The sequence below is a fragment of the Lynx rufus genome, unplaced genomic scaffold (assembly GCF_022079265.1).
Source record: "Lynx rufus isolate CCGP_SWC_20201006 ecotype Redwood Valley unplaced genomic scaffold, mLynRuf1.p SCAF_9, whole genome shotgun sequence".
In the NCBI taxonomy this organism is placed as follows: domain Eukaryota; kingdom Metazoa; phylum Chordata; class Mammalia; order Carnivora; family Felidae; genus Lynx; species Lynx rufus.
Window position 1 is genome coordinate 106,207,631 of NW_025814897.1, and position 19,025 is coordinate 106,226,655.

The window sequence follows — 19,025 nt, forward strand, 5'->3', positions numbered from 1 at the left end:
GCAACAGAAGCTTAAAGTACCTAGGAATAAAGTGAACAGGAAGTATATGAAGAGAATTAGAAATGTTTGCTGCTGGCCAGAAAAGAAAACCTGCATAAAGGAAGAAACACCCTGGATAGCCAACCTCAGTTTTGTGAAGACGTCATTTGTCCCCCATGGAAACCTATAGATTCAATGCAATTTCTTTAAAACTCCACGGTACATTTTGGAACTTGACGAAATGATCCTAAATTTGGAAGAATGCATGTGTAGAATAGCTGATAAGCATTTGTCGGAAAAAAGGTTCTGAGGGTTTGCCCTCAGGGCCTGATTTGCCCTCTCTGATATTTAAAAAGTACTATATAAAGTCGTCTAAGCAGTTGGTACCGGCTCAGGAAGAGATGATCTATCAGTGTTAACAGTCCTATTCGGGTACTTATGGTAACTTCGTAGATGCCGAAGTGACCTTTCAAATTTGGGGAGAAAGAATGGGTTCAACAAATGATGTTGAAACAATGGAGAGTCATATGAAAAAAAAATGACTCATTGTATTTCAAAATGTGTTCCAGACAGATTAAAGATCCAAGCCTTTAAAAAACAAAAACACCCATGAAGTTACTAAACGAATATCTAGGAGATTATCTTTTAAAATTCTGGAGTAGGGAGTGTTCTTTTGAGGTTGTAAAAAGCCATAAAGGGGCAGTTGGCAGATTGACTACTTAAAAAAAATGAAAAGTTGGATGGCTGAGAGGTCCAGTGACACGGAGAGCAGGTGACAGACTCAGCCACGTGGGAGAGTGGCACCTGGCCGCCACGAGACAATGTGGAGGATGATCAACGATGGGATTGTGCCAAATAAAAACAGCCAGTGTCTTCAGAAGAGAAAGAATCTGCCAAAGAGAAAATCGATGACACTCCCAATTCCTGTAAGAGCTCCAAATTGTTGCAACAAGTTTGCAAACCTGAAAGTTACTACAACTACCTTGGTGATCAGCTGCACTTGATTACAGGAGGAAGGAATTTAGAACAGACTTGGCCTATTTGCAAGAGGAACAGAGAGAATCCAAAATTTCTGGGACTTGTGGTATTGAAGCTAGAACTGTTTGTCTTTTTCAACCAGTAAAAAAGAAAATGGAGAAATACTTTGAGTAGCAAATGCTGATTAAGGTGAATCCTCAGGACAGTGACCAAAATCAAGGACATGGCTCACACAGAGTTTGTGGAAATGAATTAAAATTGTTCCGGGCCACCTGGGTGGCTCAGTCGGTTAAGCGTCTGACTTCGGCTCACGTCATGATCTCAGGGCTCGTGGGTTTGAGCCCCACGTCGGGCTCTGTGCTGACAGCTCGGAGCCTGGAGCCTGCTTTGGATTCTGTGTCTCCCTCTCTCTCTGCCCCTCCCCCACTCACACTCTGTCTCTCTCTCAAAAATAAATATTAAAAAATTTAAAAATAATAAAATAAAATACAATTGTTCCTAGTAAGTCCTTTCAGTTGTACAGAGCACTCAAGGAAAAAGAACAGAGGGTATGGTCCTACAAAAACTTGGTAAGTCCAAAATACATGTAGTTACATCTTTGAGGGAGGCATACCTAGAAGAAAAATTGTGCGTACAGCTATAGGAATATGAAACAGACTGGAATCAAGTAGATAAAAAGCCAACAAAACTGTTTTTTCTTTGCAAAAATGAGTGATTTAATTTTTTAAATTACAATAAAATGCACAGAATCTTACATGCTTGATTAAGGGCCAGTGTTGACCCTTGAATCCAGCTGAAACAAGATACAGAAGATTTCCATTATCCTAGAAGTTCCTTTGTATCCCTTTCCAGAAGTTTTCCCCGTGCCCCCCAAGACAACCAGCTTCTGACATTCTTCAATATTGATTAACTTCGCACGTTCTAGAATTTCACATCAATGGAATCATAAAACAACAAGCTGTAAGACAAAAGATGCCATAAACCAAGTTAAAAATACAAATGACAGGGGCGCCTGGGTGGCTCGGTCAGTTAAACTTCCGACTTCGGCTCAGTTCATGATCTCACGGTTCTTGAGTTCAAGCCCCACGTTGGGCTCGATGCTGACATCTCAGAGCCTGGAGCCTGCTTCGTATTCTGTGTCTCCTTCTCTTTCTGTCCCTCCCCACTCGCACGCTGTCTCTCTCTGAAAAATAAATGTTAAAAAAAAATACAAATGACAAATTGAGTTGATATTTGTAGCTTGGTTAAGTAGTGACAACGAATAACTAAAGTATAGAATACTTGTGTGTATGATTATATAGCATGCACGCATAAGTCACTTTTTGCTTATCTTTCCTGCTGGATACTGTAAGCTCCTGGAGGGCAGGGTTGTTTCTGCCTTCTTTATCCTGCACTTCCAGCATTTTGCAAGACGCTTGTTATAGGTGCTCTGTATCTGTCGAGCAAACAGAAGACGGCTGCAGGATTGAATGTGGAGGGTGGATTACAGTCAGGCAAGAGGGCTGGTTACTGGTTGGGAGGGAACAGCCCTGGTTCTCAGCAGAGGAGACAGCAAGAAGATGTGAGATATGAGGGGGACAGAATAGACAGGACGAGGTGGCTGATTGGTAGTGCGAAGGGTGGAAGTAAGGAGTGGGGGGTGGGCAAGAGAGCTCCCAGCCCCTAGGAGCCGGGTGAGTGTGGGACGAAATGCAGGTTGGAGGGAAGGCAAGCTTGCTTTTGGACCCTGGGTGCTGACTTTCGGGGCCTCCAGGACATCCAGGCGGACAGACCCAGCATGACATCGGACCCACCTGAAGGAAGTCGGTCTATTGCAGAAAGTAGGTTTCAATAATGAGTATTGGCTCTGTGCTCAGATAAAAACACAGTTGCAGTCATGAGGGAGAGCTTTGACTGTGGTAAGCCATTGGGAGAGGCCGGCTGGGAAGAATGAAAGGGAAATCTTGTGCTGGGCTGAGTGTGTGTGTGTGTGTGTGTGTGTGTGTGTTTGCTTGCCATTCCCCACCTTCTGGGAACCCTGAGTGTTAGAACTGCCATTTCCAAGCCTCTAGATTCTTTCAAAGCTGTGACCTGCCCTCTGGACCTTTGCTGACCAGGATTTTGCCTCCCTGCCCCTCCAGCCCCAGCTCCTCGTGACTTGGACGAGGCGGGGAGGCGGGGCGTTTGGCTGGCCTCCCGGGACAGCCACCTCTTGGGGCTGGGAGCGGCGGGAGGGAGGGCAAGCCAGAGAAGAGCCGGGCTAGTTTTTTTTGTTGTTGTTGCTTTTGTTTTTGTTTTTTCTGGAAGACACTGGCTTATTCCAGAACTGGAGGGGGAAGAGGCGGGGCGAGGGGGTGGGGGTGCAGGGGGTGGGGTTGTGGTCGACAACTGCTGTCCCACCGTGACTCAGCACTCTGCTGGTCTGGAGGGTTTGAGCTTTGACTCCAAAAGTGCTTTGTCATCGAGGGGCGGGAAAGACTAGGAGGCTTGGAGGGCTGTAGCTTCACTATGAGGAGTGAGTGGGTGAACACCCCCATCTTCGCATGTGGCTGGTTGCCTAGGCTCGACTAATAACGAAGGGATCTGGATCACCCAGCCAAGGAAGGGGGCTAGTGGTAATCACTTTTCCTACCTATTTCTTCCTCAGCGTCGTCCCGCCCCACAGTGAGCCCTCTCCCTTCTAGGGACTGTCACCCTAGGGTTACAGTTTAGGACTCCACAGCTGGAAAGTCATAAGACACTTGCAACGTTAAGGCTGCGAAAAAAGACTTGGGAGTTTCCACATCACCATGTTTTACAAATAAAGAGGCGAGAGACCTGTAGGAGGCCAGGTTTGCCCAAGGCCATGGTCACTGGCAGAAACACGAGCTGAAAATGTAGACCAGGACACAAGGTGGAATCCAGCGTGGTCGTTAAAAACAACGATAAACTTGTTGCTAGAATGTGTATATCACGTGATGTGTATGTGACAAAGTGGAGCCCCAGGTAGTTGGTGCAAAGGTGAGGACGCTGAAGAAAAATCCCAGGGCTGGAAACCTTGGTGGGGACCGGGAGGGACTGGGTTGGTGTTTTAAGTGAACAGCTAACGTTTCAAGTGTCTGGGATTAACCCCGAGGTTCAGGAAAGCGAAGTGTGCAGAAAATTGGAGTTCGGAAACTTCAAAACTGGAAACAATGACACCGAGGCAGATTCTGGCACATTTCTAGACGATGCAGCCGCGATTCGGAGAACTTGGCTTTAACACACTTCTTGAAAACCCAGAGGCAATGTAGACTCAAAGTCTAGGGGCTCCGGATCCCCCCTTTCCAAGAGGTTAAGGCCAAAGCCATGACCTGGGACGTTGAGGATGATTGAGAGTGGAAGGCCCCCGTGTTTAAGGCAACTCAGGCCTTCCTGCCTCTGTGGGAGCTCCCGCTGGGAGAGCCCAGCACACCATATCTCTGCCGGGGACCTTATCCCTCGGGCCCTGGCTGTTGTTTGCTTGTCCACCTTCCCACTGGACTTTGAGCTGCCTGTTACATTGTGTCCCCAGACCCCAGCACAGCCCAGGAGCCCTTCCATTTCTAGCAGCTTGCAGCCCTGGAGATCTCTTCTAGAATCATCATGCCCAGTGGAGAGCTGGCCTCTGCCTTTGGACTGGAGGCCTTTGGAGGTCAAGGATCTTGCCTTTGATGATGTCCTTCTAAAAGACCCCATGACTATCTGCCCTTGGAGATACCTTGGAGAGGTCACCTGGCCTTTCTGGACTTTATTGCCTGTATTTATTTACGGTATCTGGAGCCAGCCCTCCCCCGTGCTACCCTGGCTGCCCCCTCCCCCACTGTGGGTGTCCTCATCGTCACAATTCATGCTACGCCCCATGGCCTGGTACCCAGCTCCGTGGCGTTCCCATGTTACCCAGTCTGGGCTCAGTCACGCCCCTGCCCCCACACTGCCTCCACCAGTAGGAGAGGTGGCAGGTGGGGAGCAGTGCTAGTGGGCTTAGAAGGAGGGAGAGAGAAGGGTGAGGCACTCGCTTTGGCAGGGGCCGGGCAGAGAGGGCTGGGAGCACCTCCATTGGGAAAACCGACACTTGTGACGTCCTCGGTCTTTCACGGTGTCCACGCTTTGCCTATAGCTGGAGGTGTCTTCTGATGCCGGTTGGGGAGAGGAGGCCCCAGTCATCTGTGGCTGTTCCTGGCGTCCCAGGCTCCTTGTTTCCTGCCTGTGTGTGCTCCCACCTGTGGCCTTGCCCTCTTGTCTCTTTTCTGCCCCTCCCAACTTTATGAAAGGCTCCCCAAGGGTTCTCCACTGCCCTGGGGGCTGGGGGGTGGGGGAGAAGTGTGACTTTTCCACCCAAAACTAACATAACATTGTGGGTCAACTATACCTCAATTAAAAACAAGGAAAGAGTGGGGGTGCCTGGGTGGCTCAGTCGGTTAGGCATCCGACTCTTGATCTCAACTTAGGTCGTGATCTCAGGGTCATGAGTTAAAGCCCCCGCATTGGGCTCTGTGCTGGGCTCGAAGCCTACTTTAAAAGAAGAACAAGGGGCGCCTGGGTGGCGCAGTCGGTTGAGCGTCCGACTTCAGCCAGGTCACGATCTCGCGGTCCGTGAGTTCGAGCCCCGCGTCGGGCTCTGGGCCGATGGCTCAGAGCCTGGAGCCTGTTTCCAATTCTGTGTCTCCCTCTCTCTCTGCCCCTCCCCCGTTCATGCTCTGTCTCTCTCTGTCCCCAAAATAAATAAACGTTGAAAAAAAAAAAAAAAAAAAGAAGAACAAAAGTGTGACTCTTCTGTGTGTCCTGAGGCCCTGCCCGCTGCCCAACACTCCCCTCCGGGACCTCCTCTCCAGCCCTTCCCCGCGGCCCAGCAGCGATGCCCTCATACCTGGAGAACTTGGCACAGCCGGTCCCTTTGCCCTGAACTTTCTGCCTGAAAAACGACCCAGTCTTCAGAAGCCAGCTCACATATCCTCTGAGAGGCTTCCCTCCCTCCCCTCTGCAGAGTGGAGAATGTCCATTCTCGGACAACTACGTGCTGGATTTCATTTCAGATCTCAGCTCCTACTCACGTTCCCTGTTGTTGAGGGACAGGCCTCCCGCCCAGCCCTTGTCTCACAGTTGGCTCTTTCCACCTCTTTCTACCTCGCTCACAGAGCATACAGATGAGTCTGTCTGGGGGTGTGAGGCTTATTCTGCAGGAGAGACCTGGGGACACTACGAGGCATTGGGGGCTGTGACCACCAGCTGGGGACAGTGATGCCAAGGTCACGGGCTCCCTGCTCTGAGGACTGGTCCCCTTTGTCTGCGTCTGTGGCCACAGAATGTGTCCTCAACTGGAGGAATCCGTGGGAGGCCACAAGGGGCCTGGGTAGACATGTCAAAGGATTGGTTCTCTCTACTAGAGAATGGGCCGTGTGCTTCCTGGAGATGGGACCAGAGCATTCTTGGAGTCGTTATCATCCTGTAAACATAACATGCCACAGAGTTTACACAAACTGAGTTGACACCTTATGGTGGCTGGAACCAATGAGGCCTCTAAGGAGGAAGTGGGGCAGGTAGCCAGGCGGTAAGCAGAGGGGGAGACCGCAGGTCAGAGAGGTTCAGCGACCGCCTCACTTGAGGTAGCACAGCTGGCCGGAGACAGGCTGTGACCGGAACCCGGAGCCTAGCTGTGCAGCAGTTTTCCAGATCAGGGGCCCTGAGGCCTCGACTGCAATTCTGAAAATTCGAGGCATGCAAGTGGGCGGTCGGCGCTTTTAAAGGAGTCGCTATGATCGCACCAGCAGCAAATGGGTGATTTTCAACATCAGCAGTTTGATTTGATTAGTAGCTGGAGTCTGCTTGGTGGGAGCTGGCGATTCTTCAGAAGACGCTACTGGGGGTCCTGCAAGGCTCAGTTTGTGGGCTTGGTCTTGAGTTCTATCTCCTGAGCCTGATGCTTGTGGCTGGCAGGCTTCGGAGATGACCGGGAAGCCTGGGGACCCACAGTTATTCAGTGGCATCGCTGAGCAGGGCAGCTGGGTCCAGACCCACTCTTGAGACCTGAGGATATTTCTAGAACATACTTTTAATAGGGACCGAGGCTGGTTCCTCAGACCTACAGTGCTCCCCATGGGCCCGGAGACCTCTGCTTAGCCACTGGTGGACGCCCCAGGGTTGGGATTTGTGGGTAACGCCTCCTCCAAGGGCTCACAACCCCTCATTCCAAACATAGGATCTGAGCATCAAGTAAACTCTTCCCAAAAAGCCTCTGGGTACCTGGAGCTGAAGCTGACTACTTATCAGGGCACTTAACATGACCCCCTTCCCAACTGGGGCAATCCCACCTCCCCAGCAGGGCCCTGAGTGCCCCCTCAGCTTTCTCGGTAGAGGACTTTCTAACAAAGCTTGTGGTCTAGGACAGACGCTTAGAAGAAGCCTGTCTGCCTAAGTCAGACCCAGGACAGCTTTCCCAAGGGAGGGGAGACTGCCTGCCCTTTCCTTTCCTACCTTTTTAGTTCTAGCTGCACGGAACCCCCTTTCAAAAACATCCCTGCCTTTTTTAATTTTCCGGAACGATTAGTCAGAATTAAGTATCTAGTTTGTTGTTTTTTTTTTTTTTTTTCCTACTCGCTTACCTGTTCTGTTCTTTCAACATTTTGGGTGTGCATGTGGTAACAGTGGGAGGAACCCGGATGCCCTGCTTTTTTCTGGAGTTGGTGATTTTTTCCCCAAGATTCACACCTACTTCCCCAACATTCACCACCCCCTTCCGGTTATACTAGATCCGGATTCTCCTCTGGGGAACCATTCTCTCCCTCCAGCCATTGCTATGTGCGATGATTAAAATGGCCTGTATCCCCAGATGCAGGAATAGACATGTTTTCTGTCATTTGCAATCAATTCTCCAGTCCATTTGCCTTTTTAAAAAAATGTTTTAGTTATTTTCTGAGAGCGTGCACAGAGGGGAGGAGCAGAGAGAGGGGGACAGGGGATCTGAAATGGGCTCTGTGCTGATAGCAGTGAACCCGATGTGGGACTTGAACTCACGAACCCCGAGATATGACCTGAGCCGAAATTGGACGCTCAGCTGAGCCACCCGGGTGTCCCCCGTTCAATTTGTCTTTAACATCATCTGAATGGCAACAGATTCCTTCATGGGGCAGAGTTTTCAAGCCAGGAATGTGCCTTTGAGGCTACCTGATCTCATACTTTCGTTCAGTCACTCAGCTAACAAAGCATGGCTCATAACTGGTCAGCACACATTCCAAATGCCCGAACTTTCCAATCAGGAGTCAGACAGAAGGAAACGAGAGTTGGAATCAAACCAATGAGGAAATCTGTTGAGGGGCCATCCAAGTTCCTGACACTTCCCTTGGCTTTTCCTTGTCCTTCTGAGCAATACTCACGTTTCGGGGCAATTGCTTCCAGAAGCCGCCCCTGCGTGCCGGACACACTTGCCTGACAGGTGGCGGAGCAGGCTGGGGCCGCATGAGGTCTCATTCCCTCCCGTTGTCCCTCCTGCCTGTCCATTAGCGCTGTGTCCTGTGTGAGCTGCACCCCCGTCCCTGCGCTTAAGTCTTTCCTCCCCAAAGCTGTCCCCTTTGACATATCAGACCTACCCTTCTCCCAAACTCCAGTCCAAACCCTGCCTCTGCCAGGAAGCTTCCCAGATGGGAGCTAATCTCCTTCCTCCTCTAACGGGGGTCCCTTCAGCCTTTCCCGAGTGACAGTAGGCACTTGTGTGCCACAGCACTATCATTCCTCTGTTGCCAAGGGGAGACTGAGGACTCAGTGGACACAGGAAGCTCTCTGTCATCTCTGTTCCTGGCCCCGGCCCATGACAGCGCCTCTGAGCAAACTCTGGGTGGCTGAATGGAGTTGTGGAAAGGTGGAATCCTTGCCCCAGAAGGGTTCTTCCCTCTTCGAGATACGGTTCTCTGCACTTAACTGGGACTAAGGGAGGGCCCCTCCTCCATTCTTCCTCTTAGGAATCTCACGAGTTGGAATTGGTCTTTGGCGTTTGCCTTAAGCCCCATCAGCCTAGTCACCCCTTCAGCCCTGAACTCCTGCATTCCAAGGGAGGGGGTCCTCAGGCCCAAGCTATCCAGCTGAGTGGGGTTTACTCAGTCCCTTTTCTTAAAAAAGAATCTGATCATAATAAAAATTACTGATGAATGATAAAAGCTAATGCTTGTTGAGTCTTTACTAAGTATATATCAAACATGCCACTTGACGGATGAGGAAACTGAGGCAGGGGACTACAGAGTAACCTGCCCAAGAACACCCGCGGTTTGAATTCAGGGCCCACACTCCTAGCCGTTCCTCACCCCCTGCCCCCTGCCCAGATCACTCGGCCCTCCGCTCCAGCTCGCCCTTGGCTCCTCACCCCTCTCTATTTGCCCAGGACCCCTGATGGGGCAGCCCACACAGGGGTTTAGTAAATGCTTATGAAACAAGTGAATGGAATCAGGGAATTCTGTCTATCAGGTTATCCCTAGGAGGGCCTCGAAGGCATGAGAAGGAACAACGAAAGTGCCGAAAGCCCAGCTTCCAGGACCTTCTGTCACTCTCCACCACATCTAGGAAGGGGCATGTTTCCGAAAAGTTCCTGGATTTCAGATTGACTCTCTTCACTGTTGACGTAAGATGGAGGGCATGGGTGCGGTTGCCTCTTGGCCAGACCCCGTGAGACACCTCCAGGGAAAAACCACCGCGGAGGGCCGTGGCTTCTGAGGTTGTGGCTGAGGTGGATGGATGAGAGAGCAGGGAGGTCTGCCTGGGTCAGGAGGGTTTTGATTTCCAGCAACAAAACCCAACCCACACTAGCTTAGCAACGAGGGAGATTTATTGGCTCATGTGGCTGAGAAATCAGGAAGTGGACTTGAGGCACGGTTTCATCAAGGCTCTGGCCCCATGCCTCTGCAATTCCCTCTCAGGTCTGCTCCTACCCATGGAGCTTCATCCCCAGGCTATCTTCCAGCAGCATTGAGGGTGGCAGACCTCCTTCTTCTTCCGGGGGAATGTTAGACACCGCCCCACCCCCATCTCACAAGCGTTGTCTGATTGGGTCTCACTTGACCCAGGACTGCCTCTCCGAGTGTCTGCTTCTAATTTTTTTTTTAATGTTTTTATTTTATTTTTGAGAGACAGAGAGAGTGAGACCGGGGGAGGGGCAGAGAGAGAGAGGGAGACACGGAATCCGAAGCAGGCTCCAGGCTCCGAGCTGTCAGCGCAGAGCCCGACGCGGGGCTCGAACTCACGAGCCGTGAGGTTATGATCTGAGCCGAAGTTGGACGCTCAACCGACTGAGCCACCCAGGTGCCAGCGATATTTTCAAACGATAATTCTGTTTTTAATCTTTTGGGGGAAACTTCCTCATTCTTCTTACGGCTACGGAGTACTCTGCTGTGTGGATGTACTCTCGTTTATTGGTTATTAAAAACAGAGCTGCAACCAAGAGCCACATCCCTCCGTCTTTTTGTATTATTTGCAGTGGATCCGTAGGATAGATTCCTAGAATCCTAGAAGTGGGATTGCAGGATCAACGGATCATGCAGTTTATTGGCAAACTCCCTTCCGTAGGGACCGTCCCATTTCGCATTCACATCGGCAAAGTGTGAGACTGTTTGTTTTCTCAGGCCGGGACAAAAGAGGATTTTGTTAAACTTTTGGATTTTGGCCCACCTGATCAGCCAGCAATAGTTCCTCGGGACAATTTGCGTTTCTTTCACTAAGTGAGGTTGACCATCTTTCCCCGTGGTTTGGAAACACTTGCCTTGCCTCTTCCGAAAACCGGTTATATTTTTAGTACATTTTTCTCCCCGGTGGTTGGGCTTTTAACTTACACGAGGGGCTCTTTCTACGCTAATAATATTAACGCGTTCTCTGTGATGCAAGTTGTGAATCTTTTTTTTTTTTTTAACTAGTTGATCATTTGTCTTTTTCATTTTACTTCCGTATTTATTTCAATCTAATTTCCCTTTTTTTGCCACGCAAAACTTCAATTCCTTGCAACTTATTAATCTTCCCTTGTATTGCTTCTGGGCGTTGAGTCAGGATTAAGAAAGCTTTGCTCGCTCCCAAGTTATAGAAGAATTTCCCGATTGCCCCTTGTACTTGGATGGTGTCCTTTTACACTGAAATGGCCAATCCCTTTGGAAGGTATTCTGGTAAAGGACAGGAACACCTCCAATTGTTCCTGGTTCCCCAGGGCTCTCCAGTTACCCGAGCACTAACTGAAATCACCCATTCTTTTCCCCCCACCCCAGATTCCTGACCCTGCCTTTATCTCACACAAGCTCTCCACAGGTAACGGGGGCCATTTCTGGATTTTTGCGTTCTGCCGTCCGGAAGAACACTTCCCGCTGCTCTGGGGTTGGTGAGAGCACAAGTTCAAAGAGCTAAAAGCATCAGAAAAAGAGGCTTGGGCCTTGTTGTCTGAGCAACGGTCAACACTTCGGCCTTGGGGAAGCGAGGTCTCTTGCCGAAAATCTCTTGGCTAGAAACACAAGCTCGGGGAGGCGGAGCAGATGGGGGAGAGGGATGGCGGGGACCAGCCTTCAATGATGTGATAAGCCGTCTTTCTGCAAGACAGGCTTGAAGTTTAGAGGGGGGAGAGATCATTTCTAGCTTGGGCGCTCCAGGGGGGAATAAGCTGAATTGATTTTGCTCTATGAAGTAGAAGTTAAGTAAATATCGATGAGTTGGGGGGGGAAATCGATTCAATTTGCAAATCAATCTGCCGATTGATTTTTGGCGGGTCTGCCTCCAGCGAGTGCTGTGAGTGAGTCTGGAGGGGTCTTTTGGGAGGATTGCAGCTTTCAGCTTCCTTCCAGCACCTAAAAGGGAGACCCTGAAGGTCGCGGGCAGGGTGACAGGCACAGGAAGTGGAGGCCCGTCCTGCTCGCCTCTCTGGAGGGACACCTGAATGATGTCGTACCAGCTCTGCTCGCCGGACAACGTCACTGAGAGGATCGACGCTGTGGAATGTGACTTACAGTCAAGTATCCCACCATATTATTATTGTTCATGTGGCCCGGATTTTGCAAACACTGCCCCCACCACCAAACAGCCACTCACAGCTTAGCCGCTCTGACCCCTGCACCTCCCTTATTACCCTGAGGTGACCCTGACGCCCCAGTCTCGTAGAACCAGACGTTGTTTAAGAGTTAAAGGGAGTCTAGAAGTCACGGTGTCCCTCTCGGTGTTGGCTGTGTCGGTTTAGGTGGAGAAGGGTGGCAGGTGTGGACCCCAGCTCTGTTAGGACTTAGCTTCGTGGGAAGCCGGGGATCCCAAGGGAGCATGTCCTGCCCCTCAGCTGCGTGCAGAGGGAGGAGTTGCCCGGGTTGTGTGGCTCTAATCCAGTCTGCCCCACGTGCAGGCCTCGTCCAGATCCAGGACCGGCTCTTCTGGAGGCTCGGCACGGGTGGGGTGGGGGCGCCCACCACGAGAGGTACCCCCCTTTCTCTGCTGGGCTGCCTCAGAACTGAGCCGTGCCTTCTTTGAATGAAGTGACCTCTGCCTGTTCCTCAGCCCCACGTCCTCTGAGTACCCCCTGCTCTGACGCCTGCCCACCCCCCACTCTGTCCGTCTGTCTTCAGACTGGCCACCCATTTCCTTTGCCTTTGCCCCATCTGGCCTGCCTTCCCGCCTCCTCTCTGTCGGTCCCCTCCCCAGCCTCTCACTCTCCTCCCTGCCACAGTGGTGGTCAGGGCAGAGGCAGAGGGACAGTCATCTCCCTCGTGCAGGGTCTGGGTCTCTCTTTGTGTTGCCCACAGTGGCTGGTGGAGAATGGCTTTTGAAGGGCCTGAAAGAGAAACCCTCCAGGACCTCCCTGAAATGACAAAAGCAAGTAGACGCCCCCCTGTGCCTTGGGATAGGGGTCGAATCATCTGACCTATCACTGAGGCCCTTGGACGTCTTCCTGACCAAGTAAGTAAACTAGACCGTCGTGAGCCACGCTGGTGCCCAGACGGCTCGGAGGCTGGAGGAAGGAAGCCAGCTTTGGGGCTGAGCTGAGCCACTTGGTGAGGATGCCTGGGGGAGAAGGCCTCGGCAGGGAGCCTGCTGGGACATTAACCGGTAACCTTGCCTGGCTCCGCGTCTCCTGGGAGAAGAGCGCAAGGCCCCTGCTCGCTGGGCTCGAAGCAGCATGTGGGGCCCACGCTGCCAAAAAGGACCGTCTTGGTTGGTCAGTTTCCAAGGCATTTGCATCCAGAGGGAAGTGAGAGGGAGCATTGCGCACGGTCAGGAAGCTTTGTCACCCCCTACCCCTGGCACGCGGGAGCCAGCAGTCTGTACCAGTGCTCCCTGAGGCCCTGAAAAGAGAACACGAGGCTGTCCTCTGTCCTTCTCAAGGACCTAGCTCGCCGTCCGGAAGAGGAGAGGCTACCCCAACAAAGAGCTCTCTCCCTTGTCACGATGAGCCTCGATGTGAACGTGTACAAAGGTCAGGCAGATATAGGCAAGTTCTTGCTTTCATCACGATCCCTGCGAGGAACCAGACGGAAGGGAAAACAATCTCGAGAGGCTCCCCAGAGATCTCCCTGGATCTCCCAGTCTGGACATATTTGATGTCCCTCAGGACATGCTGCTCCCTCTGCCTGGATGCCCTTGCCCCAAATCTTTGCTGGACTGGCCTCTTGGTGCTGATGGCTCTGCTCAAGGGTCAGCTCCTAGCGGCCTTCTCTGACCCCTATCCAAAGTGGCCTATCGCCCTAGGACTCAGTCTCTCTCTAAATAACTGCTGTTTCTTCCTTACAGTAGTCAATATTTCTGTTTAATAGACTTACGTCCCTTTTCCAGCCTCCACTGACAGGAACGCGAACTCTCGGGGAGCCAGGCCGCTCCGTGGTGATCATCGCCATATCCCGATGCCTGGAGGGGTGCCTGGCACCTGGTGGGTGTTTGGGCGGCAGCTGCAGAAGTGGTGGGTGGTCTTGGGGGTGATGGAGAAAGGAAGAAGGTGGTTTGGAGAAGAGCGGAGATGCAGGGAGGAGATACCTTTTCCTTTCCATCGGCTTTCCTCCTCGTGTGCCTCTTGAGGGGCTGATCATGTGAAGAAAGAGACACCCCACGGACCCTGTCCCTTTGAGTGCCTTCACCAGGGGTCAGGTAGAGGGCAATTTTTCTCTGTGTGACGCTGGAACCCGGGAGCCCCATGCTGGAGAAAGTGGGGTGGGCCCCTATGACCTGCTGAACTTTATTTTTTATTTATTTACTTTTTTAATGTTTATTTATTTTTTGAGACAGAGAGAGACAGAGCATGAATGGGGGAGGGGCAGAGAGAGAGGGAGACACAGAATCGGAAGCAGGCTCCGGGCTCTGAGCTGTCAGCACAGAGCCCGACACAGGGTTCGAACTCACGGACCGCGAGATCATGACCTGAGCCGGAGTCAGACGCTTAACCGACTGAGCCACCCAGGCGCCCCTAACCTGCTGTACTTTAAACGTCAGTTACCCAGCTGGGAACAGGTTGAAGGAATCTGGTTTCTTTCCAGTTGGTCTGTCCACAAGCTCCAAGCTCTTCTGGCAAACGAGGTCCCCTTAACTTTGCCTCGTGCTGGTCCCACTTGCTAGTTTGGTTGAGTTCCTTAGATGCGGAATCTGAGACGGAGGTTTTTGTGCACAGGGCACGGGAAGGGAGAGCTCTCGGGATGACAGCCGGTCAGAGAGGGGAAGCAGGAGGCGCCGGGGTGGCTCTGTCGGTTAAGCATCCGATTTTGGCTCAGGTCACGATCTCGAGATTCGCGGGTTCAAGCCCCGCGTCGGGCTCTGGGCTGACAGCTCGGAGCCTGGAGCCTGCTTCGGAGTCTGGGTCTCCCTCTCTCTCTGCCCCTCTCCTACTCCCATTCTGTCTCTCTGTCTCTCTCTAGAAAGAAAGAAAGAAAGAAAGGAAGAAGAGGGGAAGCAGGAAGGGGCAGATGGAGAGGCCAGGCCAGGCTGTTTTCAGCCGAGGTCTGACCGCAGCCAGATCCTCTGGGAATTCTGGAGTCAGTGGCACCACAGGGCTGTTCCATCTCGACACAAGGGGATGGGATTTTGTAGCCCTGTGTCATAAAGTCTTTGCGGCAAATCGCCCGCAACAGGGTGTCATGACTAGATGGCTCCTGTCCACCAAGGCAATTCTCCGGATTGCCGGAGAACTGCTCTGTGGGCCAGCAGCAGACAACACTCACAGCCAGGATTAGAACCCGTGAAGCCGCTCGAATGCCCTGTTGCCACGTCTAGGGGACGGGACGTGTTTTCTAACTCACTTGTCTGATGTCAATGCTTTCGTGTTTCTGGGTGTTGGCCTTGTTTCCATTACCGGTCGGAAAGCTCTAACCCTGTCGTCTTACCCAGGCTGCTCAGAAGAGCCATGAACCACAATCCCCTGGGGGAAACACACACACACACACACACACACACACACACACACACACACATATGGCAGCAGCCTCTGAGGTCAGGTGCGTGGGACTTCCAGAGGAAGTGAAAACGACAGCAGCAGCCGGACCACCCAGGCCAGCTGGCCAGAGCCCAACCCCATGGCTCGCTTTGCCCTGTGACCCAGAACAAGCCTGTTCTCCCTGAACCGAAGTTCACTAGCCCCACAGTGAACGGCAGAACTAAGCCACTTATTAATGCCACTGCCACCAAGGGTCCCCTCGGGGCCCGAGGCAGGTCAGAAAGACCCTGAGGCCTGGCCACCAGACTTTGCTCTTACGAAGCAAGGAGGTTCAAACTCTCTCCTTCTCCCCCTCCTTCCCTCACTCCCTGTCTCTCCTTAATGTGCGTTTGCCCTAAGACCCAGCCCTGGGACACCCAGGAATGGACAGAAGGACACACAAAAGGCAAAAAAGACGTTCCTAGGACAACTCGGAGGCCAGGGTCACTTCTGTTCTCTAACAGTGCTGAGAAAGGACGTGCGCATAGACCAGAATTCTGAGCAGGAGCCAAGGCGGCAGCTGGGCCGGGCCCCCAAACCAATCTGGAGGAGGAAAACAGTGCAAAGAAAGATGTTATTCAGGCCACAAGCAGTCCGTCTCTCCTGCTCAACCTCTCCCTCGCCCTCTGAAATTCTTCTTCCTACTCACGGGCTCCAGCCTTTTCTGTCCTGTGACCAGTATGTTGGAGGGGGGGGGGGTGTGTGTGTCAGGAAAACAGGTTGCCCTGACGTTGCCTGGCCAGATGACTGCAAATGGCGAGTCACGGACCACGCAGATATCCAGGATCAGTGCTGTCCCCCAGACACCAGCTGTCAGCCCCTTGGTGTCTTCCATTTACCATCACGGAGGGGACCAAGGGTTTTTCTCTCCCTCAAACCGTACGGTTAGACTTGGAGCCTCTTCTTTTTTTTTTTTTTTTTAATTTTTTAAAAAATCTTCTTTCCAATGTTTACTTCCTTTTGAGACACAGACAGAGCGTGAGCGGGGGAGGAGCAGACAGAGAGGGAGACCCAGAATCCGAAGCAGGCTCCAGGCTCCAAGATGTCAGCCCAGAGCCCGACGCGGGGCTCGAGCCCACAAACCGTGAGATCGTGACCTGAGCCGAAGTCAGATGTTTAACCGACTGAGCCACCAGGTGCCCCTCGGAGCCTCTTCTTTTTGGAAGGCTTGTGGGGGACTGAGAGGAAGGGCAGCTGAGGTAAAGTATGGGGGCCACCAGCTTCCCCAGGGAAAGGGATTTCTAGGCCAAGACCTTGTGGAGTCCGTTTGTGTCCATCTGGCGTGGTGAAAAGAAAGGAAGCAATTCTCAGCGTGTGTCTACCCCTGCACGATAAAAGGAAGGAACTATTGATACACAGCACCTCGGATGAATCACAGAGGCCTCAGGCGGAGTGAAAGCAGCCAGTCTCCAAAGGTTAGATACGGCCAGGTTCTATTTCTATGACGTTCTTGGGGGCAAAACTGTATGGAGGGAGAACAGGTGAGTGGTTGCCAGAGGTCACAAGTGGGGAATGGAAAGGCCCAGCAGGAGGGAGTTTTGGCAGGATTGTTGTGTATTCTGTCATGGGGACAGTTACACGAATCTGGGGATGTGCTAAAATTCAAAGAATTGAGGGGCACCTGGGTGGCTCTGCTCTCGCTCCCTCTCAAAATAAATAAACATTAAGAAAGTAAAAAATAAATAAAATTCAAAGAATTGTACACCCCCGAAGAGGTCAATTGTATTGTAGTGACAATTTTTCAAATAAGAACTTTAAAAGTTAATGATGACTGGGGCACCGGGGTGGCTTAGTCGGTTAAGCATCCGGCTCTTGATTTCAGCTCGGGTCACGATCTCATGGTTCCTGAGTTCTAGCCCCGTGTCAGGCTCTGGGCAGACAGCACACAGAGCTTGCGTAGAATTCTCTCTCTTTCCCTCTCTCTCTGCCCTTCCACCCACACGCGCTGCCCCTCGAGCTCCCTCTCTCTCTCTCTCTCTCTCTCTGAAAATAAATAGATAAAACTTAAAAAAAAGTTAATGATGATAGTAATGGCTGACATTAGCTTTCTATGTACCCAACTCTGCTGAGTGCGGTGCCTCCATTATCTCATTTATTCCTCTCAATAAGTCCATTTGGCACTCAGATGATGATGCACCTTGTTCAAGGTCAGGTAGTGGTAAGTGGCAGAGCAGGAACTTGGACCCCTGTTCTGCCTGACTCAAGAGCCTGAGATCTAATCACTGTGCCTCATTTGGAAGAGGTGGGGTCGAGAGCAGAAGTTTGCTTGTGGAAACGTTCTATTTTAGGTCCCCCTGGATCATTGAAGTGGAGACGTCCCGTTGGTGGTTGATTTCGCCATTCTGGAACTCAGAGAAGGCTGACTTAGCAGTGCAGGCGTGGGGGTCACCGGCATACGAATGGGGCTGAAGAGTCTGGGAGATGGACACATCTGGCCGGGAAGAGCTAGGAGACTCAGAGAAGGACCAAGGCAGAAGCCCAGAGCCCTCACACCTAAACGCAGTCACTCACACACCGCCCTCACTATTTATTTGCCACATCAGTACACGCCCCCTCTTGTTTTCTAGTAAATAGAAAGTTCTTGAAGTTCTCCTACTTTTTAATGTAATGAGTTTATTTCAAAAGGAAATTTGTACATAATGGGTGAAAAAAAATCAACGTCAGAGCCGTGAAGGGCATTGACGATATAAACACAGCGAAAACAAAACAATACCACACAATTCTAGCTAGGTAAAGGACATCTGCAAATGTTAGTCCTGTGTTCAAGACGGAGCCGCCCCCAATTGAGCCCTGGTCCCAGAAGAAGCGAGGATTGAGAGAGAGTCAAAAAGGAAGTAACTTTGTTAGTGACACTTAAAATCAGCTCTCTGGACACCGGCGGGAGTCACGCTCTTTGTTTAAAGCAGAGGCCCTCAATCTTTCTCCGTGAAGGGCCAAATAATAAATATTTAGACTTCGAGGGCCACTTGAATGCCTGCTACATACCCCCCCTGCCACTGCCCTTGTCTTGAAATCTTTTAGAACCATTCTTAGACCTGGTTGGATTAAAAACAGGCCCAGGGCTGGGTCTGGCCCACGGGCTGTAGTTTGCCACCTCCTGATTTAAAGGATGGTGAGAAGAAGGCCAGACCCCCAACGAGACAGGTGTTTATGGTGTCACACGGGGTTCCTAGGCACTCAACTCCGGACCGCGCAGTAGCGTCCCCACCCCAGCCATCAAAGGCCCTTCTCTGCCTCTGTTTTTAGGCTCCCACGCAGGCAATTCCTTGTCCCCCAGGAGCCTCGTGGGAGATTTGGCCACACCTCCCTTGTGGACGGTTTCACAAGATCAGAGCCTCTCAGAACTGGTTGTTCAGGGAGCCGCTTTGGGGCTAGGTCAGCATTTCGTTACCAATACTTCCCTCCGGACTCTGTGGGTCCCTCTTCTGACGTCACTCCTTGCATATTTCCTTCCCTCGGGGCCTCTCTGTGCCTCGGATGAAGGCCTCACTGTTCCTTCCTCACTGAAGGTTAGCCACACTGAGGTCACCTATGACCTCAGATCACCGCGGCCGCCATCAAGTCCTTCCCTCCCTCATGTCAGGACGTGGAGTTCAACGACCCCTCCCCCACCTCAGGTTCCGGTGGGTCTTCCTTCCATTCAAGGTGGAAGGGATGTTCTAGGTCTTCCAGGGCAAGGCCTTAAGAAGTCCTGCAA

The 19,025-nt window shown here is 51.7% G+C and overlaps 1 long non-coding RNA gene across 1 annotated transcript; it reads right to left on the minus strand.

Annotated features, from left to right (window-relative positions):
• Positions 1-2,100: 2,100 nt before the first annotated feature.
• Positions 2,101-3,073, minus strand: LOC124504557 (uncharacterized). Its single transcript, XR_006960490.1, has 3 exons — positions 2,751-3,073; positions 2,239-2,392; positions 2,101-2,140 (listed from the first exon to the last, which is right to left on the minus strand). It is a non-coding gene; the product is annotated as an uncharacterized LOC124504557 (long non-coding RNA).
• Positions 3,074-19,025: the final 15,952 nt, after the last annotated feature.